Source organism: Mastomys coucha, unplaced genomic scaffold (genome assembly GCF_008632895.1).
Source record: "Mastomys coucha isolate ucsf_1 unplaced genomic scaffold, UCSF_Mcou_1 pScaffold6, whole genome shotgun sequence".
Classification (NCBI taxonomy): Eukaryota; Metazoa; Chordata; class Mammalia; order Rodentia; family Muridae; genus Mastomys; species Mastomys coucha.
The window spans coordinates 117,401,652-117,411,169 of NW_022196912.1; the positions used below are offsets into that span (position 1 = coordinate 117,401,652).

Below are 9,518 nucleotides of genomic sequence, written 5' to 3' on the forward strand. Positions count from 1 at the left end.
TCAGGGTTTCACTGTGTAGCCCTGGCTGTCCTTGAACTCACTCTGTAGAACAGGCTGGCCTCGAACTCAGAAATCCTCTTGCCTCAGCCTCCCAAGTGCTGGGATTAAAGGTGTGCGCCACCACTGCCTGACTTGAATCATTTTAAAAGGTAAATATATTGATGAAAAGTCTTCAGAAATAGGAAATTTCCTAGGCATTTTGGATGTATATAAGAATTACTTTCACCTGTGTATGTATGTGTGTATATGTATATTTTTCTTCCTACAATGTTTGTCTCCTTTGCTAAGTCAGCTTTACCAGCTTCAATTGCTGTCTCCTAATTCTCTTCTTGATTATAGATTGTAGATCATATTTCCAGTCCCATGGTATTCATTGAATGATTATATAAAAAATTCCTTCTTTAAGGTTCTTCCCCCTCTTCCTCAAATTCAGGGCCTTGTCTGTGTTAAGGCAAGTGTTTACCACTGAATTGCACCCTCAGCCTCTCTTCAGGACTTTCCTTCATTATCTTCCTGGTGGCACCTTGAGTTCTTACTGTGTATCAATGTGTATCAGTCTCTCCATTTGGACACTGTTGATCATGGTCTTCAATAATTATAACAAACAAAACCCAAACCAAACAGATAAGCCAGCAGATAAACAAACAGACACAAACAAGCAAGCTGGCAAAGCAAAGTGAAGGTGGACTTGGTGGGTACACCTGCAATCCCAAAGCTGATGCAGAAGAATGGCAGGGAGTTCAAAGATAGCCTGGGCTACATAGGGAATACTAGGGCAGCCAGTGCTCCATAATGAGTCCTTTCCTGTCAGTTGGCTTTCACCATAAATCTTCTTGTGTAAATGAACAGACAGTTGAAGAATATTGGATAAATTTCTTTTGATATGGAGCAGTTAATGATCATAAAACAAGTCCTGCTATTCCTGTGGCATGCTTTGTTTTCTTGCCGTGCCACCCCTGGCTTAGTGTCAGGAAACAGAGTCTTGTTCTACTTAAGCTGACAGCAGACACCTCATTCTAGATGTCAGTGATAACCTATTTTCTTTTTAAAGGTTTTCACTTTCCTTTTATTGTTAGTTAGAGACAACTAAGTTGTTTTTCTTTTATTCAGATATAGAACATATGTTTCCCTTAGTTTTAGAACTTTACAAAGGCCAGATCACTCCCACCCCACCTCCTTTTCAGAGAAGAGAGTTTTAAAAGAGATCACTCTCCTTTAGTTTCTTATGGTTTACCTACTTGTAAGGAGGCTTGGAGGTGTTCGGAAAGAGGAACACTAGTTTGCTTGTGTGGGGGTTATCCCATTAAATTCTTCTTTTGTATTGCTGCCCTCTTACCACCTCCTGGGGGCAGGTGGAGTTTCTCTTTCTGGCAGGTCTCTAGAGGGATTATGGCAGGACTGCCTGAAGGATTCTTTCTTCTCCAGGATTCAGGAAAGGAGACTGGGTTGTCTCATAGATGTATTCAAACGGTCTCTGTTAAAGCTTTCCTTTTTATCTGTTCGCTTAGAATGAGCTTTTTATTTTAAATAATTTATTCCTTTAAAAAATTGTTCTCAATATTCTAGATCCTAATAGGGACTTCTGTCCTTCTCCTGTGTAGATGATCTTCAGGCTCAGTTTTGAGTGCTTTACCTTTTCTAGTGTTGGACATGTGCATTTCTACTTTTGTGTGTTAGATTTTGGTTCTTTAGTTCTCTTACTGTATTAAAACTTTAGAATCACTTAAAAATATTTATTTTATGTAGATGGATGTTTTCCCTGTATGTGTGTCTGTGCACCATGTGCCTGAAGAAGGGATTCCGTCCCTTGGCACTGGAGCCCCAGCCCTTTGGAAGAGCAGCAAATACTCTTATCCACTGAGCTGTCTTTCATCCCCCCAATTCTTGGGATGTCAATAATACTAAATTATAATTCAGCCAAATGTGTAAGCATCAGTAGGCAAGGTAACATTAATGGATGTTCTTATAGCACTGGAAATGAGTCCAATATCCTATGACAAATGAATTCACTGTCTACTACTTTCGTCTGAAAGTATGACGGATCAGTTATTATTGTCATTTTAACAGAAAGTTTATAATGTTAGGATGCTTGAAGAGTTAACACAGATGACTATGAGGTTTGCATAAAGATGATGCTGATAGACCCATCTGTGGCATTTAGCACCAAAGCAAAACAGCTTTCTCAATAGTCACAGCTTGTGTCTTAGTCAAACTCAGATCACAGCATCTTTTTCCTGTTCTCTCTCTTCTGTGTGATTTTGGCATGTATTTTAGGAATGTACTCAAAAATATGTGAATAATTTTATTAGAGAAGAGTCTAAAGTATGCATACTGTATTTTCACTAAGTAAAATCTCACTTAGACATCTCCAATTATTTCCTAGATAATCCTAGACCCTTAAGGCATTAAAAAGCTTGGTAGGTATGACTCCCTTGGCTGTGCATTGTGATAATCCTGTTCATTCCTCACTTTTTAAAATGGCTTTACTGAACTGTGTTTCAGATTTCATCCAATTTCTTTTAAGGTAAACAGTTAGTATTTTTCATGTATTCATGGAACTGTGCAACTAATGCCACTATCGATTATAGAATGTTTTTGTCTCCCCACAAGGCCCATAGTTACAGCTCACATCTGAATCCTTCCAGCTTTGGGGAGCCACTTACTAATCTGCTCTTTGTCCCCATAGACCTGCTTCTTCTGGCATTCCTTGATACATGATGTAGCCTTTACATTTCACTTCTTTTACTTAGAAAAATATATCCAAGGTTCATGGTAGATCACCATTATTATATTCCTTTTTATTAGTAAATAGTGTTCTGCTGCATGAGCATATGGTAGTTCCCGGATATCTACAGGATATATGTTTCAAGACCCCCTACAGGATGCTGAAATTGCAGAGTACTGAGTCCTGATGTCTAACACATTTTCCATTGTTACTAGGCATATAACATGCATTATGGCCATAACTCTTGTAGTTTGAGATTAGATAGCAAAATAAGCTCAAATCTCGTTTTCTTTTTCTTTTTTAAATTAGATATTTTTAATTTACATTTCAAATGTTACCTCTTTCCTGGTTTCCCTTCCAAAAAAACCCCTATCCTTTCCCCCCTCTGCCTGCTCACCAACCTACCCACTCCCACTTTTTGGTCCTGGCAGTCCCCTATACTAGGGCATCGAGCCTTCACAGGACTAAGGGTCTCTCCTCCCATTGATGACTGACAAGGCCATTCTCTGCTTCATATGCAACTGGAGCCATTAGTTCCACCATGTGTACTCTTTGGTTGGTCGTTTAGTCCCTGGGACCTCTGAGGGTACTGGTTAGTTCATATTGTTGTTCCTCCTATGGGGCTGTAAACCCTTCAGCTCCTTGGGTCCTTTCTCTAGCTCCTTCATTGGGGATCCTGTGCTCAGTCCAATGGTTGGCTGAGAGCACCCTTGTTTTCTTTATTTACTATTTTACAGAACTTTCTTTTCTATCATATGTTTTAGCAGTTTTAGTATACAGCCTTTCATTTTCTTTTCTTTTTTTTTCTCTTCTTGTTGAGACCTTCACCTTCTCACTTAAAGGAAGCACTTCATGGCTTCTTTCTGGCATATCTAAATTGCCAGAGCTACTAGCCCTGTGTTTTGGCCATTACTAAGACACACACACACACATACACACACACACACACACGCGCACACACACACACACACACACAGGTATATTGGAGGATATTGCAAAAAGAAAAATCATATCATTCTTGTAGAAATGTCATGTTATTTATAATTTATGAATTTTTTTATTTCTAGAATCTTCCATTGAATATCTTGATAGTAATTGAGGGTGAATAACAAAACACAGAAAGAAATATCTTGGGTAAGGAGGGACTATTGTACTACATGTTTTCTTGATCCATTCATTCATCAGTGGGTGGACATTTGAGCTGTTTCTACTTAGGTGTGTACCTTTTGGAACAGTGGTGCTAATCTCTTACTTCACTTAGATCTGTGTGGTCTCCACTCACTCTGCCTTTCCTTATCTCAAAGTATCCATTGTCAGACCTGCCTAACATTTAACATCCCAGCATCTAGACACAATCTTGCCCCTAGTTTGAGGCCTTCCCTAACGCCAGAGTGTCTCTCAACTCCCCTATAGTTTTAGTACCAGCATTCCTCAAGAGATAAGTGTTCCTTTATGCTTCCTAACTTGCACGCATTGTCTTTAACAGGTTTCATACTTTTGAAGGACAGGTCATGTTCTGTTTTCATTCTTTCTTGTTTGTGCTATGATATGAATATATACCTCTTAGCACAATGAAGAGTATTTAAGATGGTTAAAACCCTAGAGGAATTAAGCAACTTGTGATTTTGTGAGTGTGTGTGTATGTTGTCCTCTAAGCTTTGAATGTACCCAGAAATGTTCACAAATTGTGAATATATAGCTTGTTGAATTTTCACAAATAGACACACCTAAGGAACAAGCATCCATATTAAGAAAGGGAACATTATTTATTGGGTTAGCCTGTAGCGTCCTGTGGACTCATTCTATTCTCTTCAGCCTCTTGAAGAGGGTAGTTGCTCTCCTGACATTGCAGATGAGTTTGTCTGATTTAGAATTTTATGTGACAGTCACCACAGTCTGTCTGTCTGTCTGTCTGTCTGTCTGTCTGTCTGTCTGTCTCTGTCTCTCTCTCTGTTCCTAGTCTCCTTTGCTCAATGTTACTGAGCTTTATCCATATTGAGTCAAGAAGCAATGGATAGTTTGTTACTAGTTTGTTTCCATTGCTATATGGTATTCTTGTAAGAGTGATCACCACGTTTGGTGCCTGTGGTTGATGTTTACCTGGCTTCTACTTTGGGGTTTTTATGCAGAATGCTGCTGTAAGCATTATATACAAGTGTGTTAGTAAATAGATGTATTTCTTTGTTATCTTTTCTAGAAATATAGAATTAATTGGTTGTAGCATACTGCAATGTCTAGCTTGAAAGAGCTGTCTGATGGTTTCTGAAGTGCTGTTATCAGTCCCCATTTCTGTCAGCAGTATATAAGCACCCCAGTCAGCATATTTTTAGGGAACAAAAGTGACAAACTTCCTAGCACAGCAGCACTGACCCATTAACAGCTTTGGATGTTTCTGTCCTTTGTCCTGACTTTCTCATGTCTGCTAGCTTCTCTTCTTTCCCTCCAGGAGAGAGTTTTACACCTGGTGTCTGTTCTGCCTAGGCTGTGGTTAGAGGGGTTTCTGTCCCCTTTCCTTGTCTTCTGAGGACAACCACAGGAGGCATCTGCTTTCTTTTTTCCTATATGTGGGAGCTTCAGGTTATAGGACATGAGATGTTTTGAGTATTTGTTTCAGAAAGAGAAGCAAAGTGGGTGTTGGAGTTCTTTGCTTTTTTCCTGAGCATTCCACCCCAGGTCCCTACTATACTTTTACTGGTTTCAGGAGGAGGTTATATGTCCTGTGAAACCGGTGTCCAACTCACTTACCCTTTTATATAGAAGTTTCAGGACTGCATATTCATTGTTTGGCTAGGACCATTGTTTTCTCTATTAAGAAAGAGTTATAGATGGAGTGCAGCTGCATGTCTTCCACCATCGCTAAGGGCACATGACTTTAGTTCTTGGCAAACTGAATTCCCTGTCTTGGAAAAGTTCTAGGCTTCTGAATATAAGAGGCTTGAAGACTACTTTTCATCTCTCTTTCTGCTCTGTGGACATTACAGGAGGCATCTGCTTTCTTCTTTCCTATATGCAGAAGTTTCAGGAAGCACTCTCTCTAAATCAGAAAACAGAGCAGTCTCATGGGATCTGCCTGAAAAGCTTAAAAATAAAAAATGGACTATTTTCATCATTGTAAAAGTGACCCACATAATGTCACTGGAAAGGCCTGGCGTTTAATAGCATGAGGCTACTATGAGAGAGCTGGGTGAGTTTTCATCTTATAACTACAGCTATTTGACGACTTAAAATACTTAGAATAATAAAACATCACAACATTATTTAATATTAATGATTATATATATTTGAATGCAGTATAGACCAAGTCATGTAATTCTAATGTAGCTGTAATAAACGTATGTAAGTTTTACATACACGTATATATTTTCACTTCATACATACCTTTTGGGTATAGGTAAGGACTGAATTTTTTTTTAAGATTTATTTTATTCATTTTATGTGTATGAGTACATTGTAGCAGATGGCCATGAGCTATCATGTGTGTGGCTGCTGGGAATTGAACTCAAGACCTCTGCTGGCCCCGCTCGCTCTACCCCGCTTGCTCTGGCCTGCTCGCTCTGGCCCCACTCGCTCCTGTGTAATTCACTGTAGCTGTCTTCAGATGCATCAGAAGAGGGCGTCTGATCTCATTATGGGTGGTTGTGAGCCACCATGTGGTTGCTAGGATCCAAACTCAGGACCTTTGGAAGAGCTGTCAGTGCTCTTACCTGCTGAGCCATCTCACCAGCCCATAAAGACTGAATTTTATCCTAAAGAGTAACCTATTGGGTTTCCAGTAAACACTTGGAATTGTGTTCCTTAGCTTGAAGCCCAAGTTGAAATTAACAGTGGTTTCTTAGTGTTTACATCCAGAATTAGTATTTCCTATAACAAGTGATAAAAAATATACTTGCCAAGTTAGGGCCGAATGAAAGCAGTGAAACCATTAAACAAAGGTAATCATTTAAATCTGTACGTCTTTGACATGGACATTTAAATTAGTACAGAATCTTTCATGGCCCATGTTGGCCATCAGAAGTAGGTGTCAGGGAAAAATGCTCAGGCTCTCATAGTTTCTCTTTCTGCCTTATCCTCATAAGGTTGCTGTATGATAATGACATCAGAATTGTTGAATATCTTTTATATGTCCTTCTTGATCACGTGCCTCATGATGTAATCTTCCCTTTAATCAGAGATGTTGATGAGGGAAACACATTGAATCCTACAAAGTTAAATTGAAACATAACAAATATTTATCAAGCATTTACATGCCAGCTTCTCTTAAGAAATGAATGGGGGTATACTAACAAATACCTGTGTTCAAGGAAGTCATTGTTTAGGAAGCAAATGAATTTTACAGATTTTTAATGGCACAGTAGCCATCCTGGATTCACAAGTGTTTTTATCATTGAATCAGTCATATGTGGAGACTGAGGCTCACTGTGATAGAACTTGGATAAGCTGTGTCCCTTCTCTGAGCCCAAGCCCAGTCTAATTCTCAGATCAGAAAACACCTAGTCTAAGTAGCAATACTAATACCTAAGCTGTAGGAAAGGAGAAAGAATTAGAGAAAATGTGTGTAGGACAGCACTGGCTTGATACAGACTTGTGTGTTCATCAAAAGGTGATTTTTTTTTTAACTGTCCTTTTGAATCCTCTGTTTTCAGGGCACAACTTCCTTCTTTTACTTTTGATGTAGAGGAAAATTTCCATGCAGAAGCATTATGTAGTGAGACTTTTCTCTCTGGATTTCTAAGTTGCAATGTCCAACCCTTCCTACAGTTTGATAAAAGTTACTGTATTGAGGTATGCCTCACATAAGTTAAACATATAGTTTGATGATTTTGAAAAGTAGATCCTTTCTATGACCAGCATTTTAGTCAACATATGGACTGTGTACACTGGTGTCCTTTTTCAGTTAATCCCTTCCCAGACCCTAAGCAACCACTGATGTTCTTTGTGACTGTTGGCCAGCTTTACTTGTTCTAGAATGTACACACGTGTTTTCGTAACTCTTGGATAAGTACTTTAGAATGGAATGCGATAAGGCATCAGCAAGTATAGTTTTTTCAATTTTATAGGTTTATTGAGGTATAATTGACATCCAGTAAGCTGTATGCATTCAAACAGAGAAATGTAGTGAGCATTTACTTCTGCACTTCTCTGTGAAACAATTATGATCATGTAATAAACATTTTAGCCACCCACAAAAGCTACTTGTACCCTTATCCCCTTGTCATCCTTTTTACCTGTTTCCCAGTATTTCCTCCACTCAGGACAGTTATGGACCTGGTTTCTATTACTATAGGTTGGCTTTCAATTTAAGGGATTTTATAGATGTGAATAGTGAAGATGATGTTCTTTTTTTTTTTTTTTTTTTTTTTTTTTTTTGGTACAGCTTCCTTCATTCAGTATAATTATGTTGAAGCTCATGTATGATTATCCCATTTTATGGATGTGAGACATTTTGTTTATTCATCAGTTGATGAGCATTGGGGTAGCTTTGGGTAGTTTGGGAAATTTGTGTAGTTTTTGAGTATTGAGAGTTAAATGACTGTAAACATTAATTTACAAATCTTTGTGTGAACTGAGTGTGGTAGCATATGCTGTGATCCTACAATGTAGGAGGTAAAAACAGGAGGTTTAGGAGTTCAAGGACAGCCTCAACTACATAGTAAGTTTGAGGATTAGGTTGAGAGACATAAGGCCCTGTTTCAAGTGTGTGTATGTGTTTATGTGTATATTGTGTGTTTTTCTTGCTCACTATTAAATTAAACATCTAGATGTATATGATGTGATGTGATGGCTCATACCTTTAATCCCAGCATTTGGGAGGCAGAGACAGGTTGAACTCTGAGTTAGAGGCTGGCCTAGTCTACAAAGCAAGTTCTAGAAATGGACTGCTCAGGCTGTGTGCAGGGTCTATGTTTATACTTTTATGAAATAGCCAAATGCTCTGGGGCGATGACTCTATCTTATGTGTATAAGCCTGTATGAGCAGTCTCTTTAACCTTAAGCCATGCTAGTGTGTGTGTACTGATATTTTGTAATAGTCATAGTTTCGATTTCCCAGTGGCCAGTGGAGGTCATGTTTGTTTATGTAGCAGCCATAAGCAGTCTTTTTTGGTGATGCATCTGTTTGAATCTTTGCTCATTGTTAGATATCCTTTCCAAATATTTTCTTCCAGCTCATGGCTTGCCTTTTGATTCTTTTAGGTATATCTTTTGAAAAGTAAAACCTCTTAATTTGTTGAGACATGGTTAATTGATGTTTTTCTTTATAGTTATATAAAGAAACTATATAGTTATAGTCTGTATAGTTCTTTCTATGTCTTATTTCTAAGGAATCTTTGCCTAACAGGTTGCCAAGATTTTGTTTTTCCTTTTTTTGTTTTTAAAGAAGTTTTAAGAGTTTAGCATTTGCATTTTAGGTCTATGCTCCATTTTCAGTTAAAGTTTGCAAGTGCTACAAGTAAGGATAGGTATTAATGTTTCTTCAATATGGCTTAAGTAAGAACCAGTTTGCTATTATAAAATCAAGTATTTGGCTTCTGTTTCTGTCACTGAAGCTCTTCAGTTGTTGTGTCTGTTAGTTCTCCTTCTGATGTTCAAGAGATGGGCTGAGCCTGAGTCTTTTGATTCTAAGATGAGAAGATTGGACAGCAGTTCCACATTTCAACCACTAGGTGGTGACAGTAGAGACGATTGTTGGGTGAAATGTCATGATGGACAGCCTCAGAGGCAAAATGGATAGGACCCTACACAAAGAACTATAGGCACCCATTTGGTGTTCATCCATTGAGAATTCTTTGTTTAG

General features: G+C 38.4%; 1 protein-coding gene across 5 annotated transcripts in view; it reads left to right on the forward strand.

Annotated features, from left to right (window-relative positions):
• Ppp4r4 (protein phosphatase 4 regulatory subunit 4) overlaps positions 1-9,518 on the forward strand; it is a 94,169-nt gene that overhangs the window by 2,486 nt on the left and 82,165 nt on the right. The gene's annotated exons all lie outside the window — the stretch shown is intronic.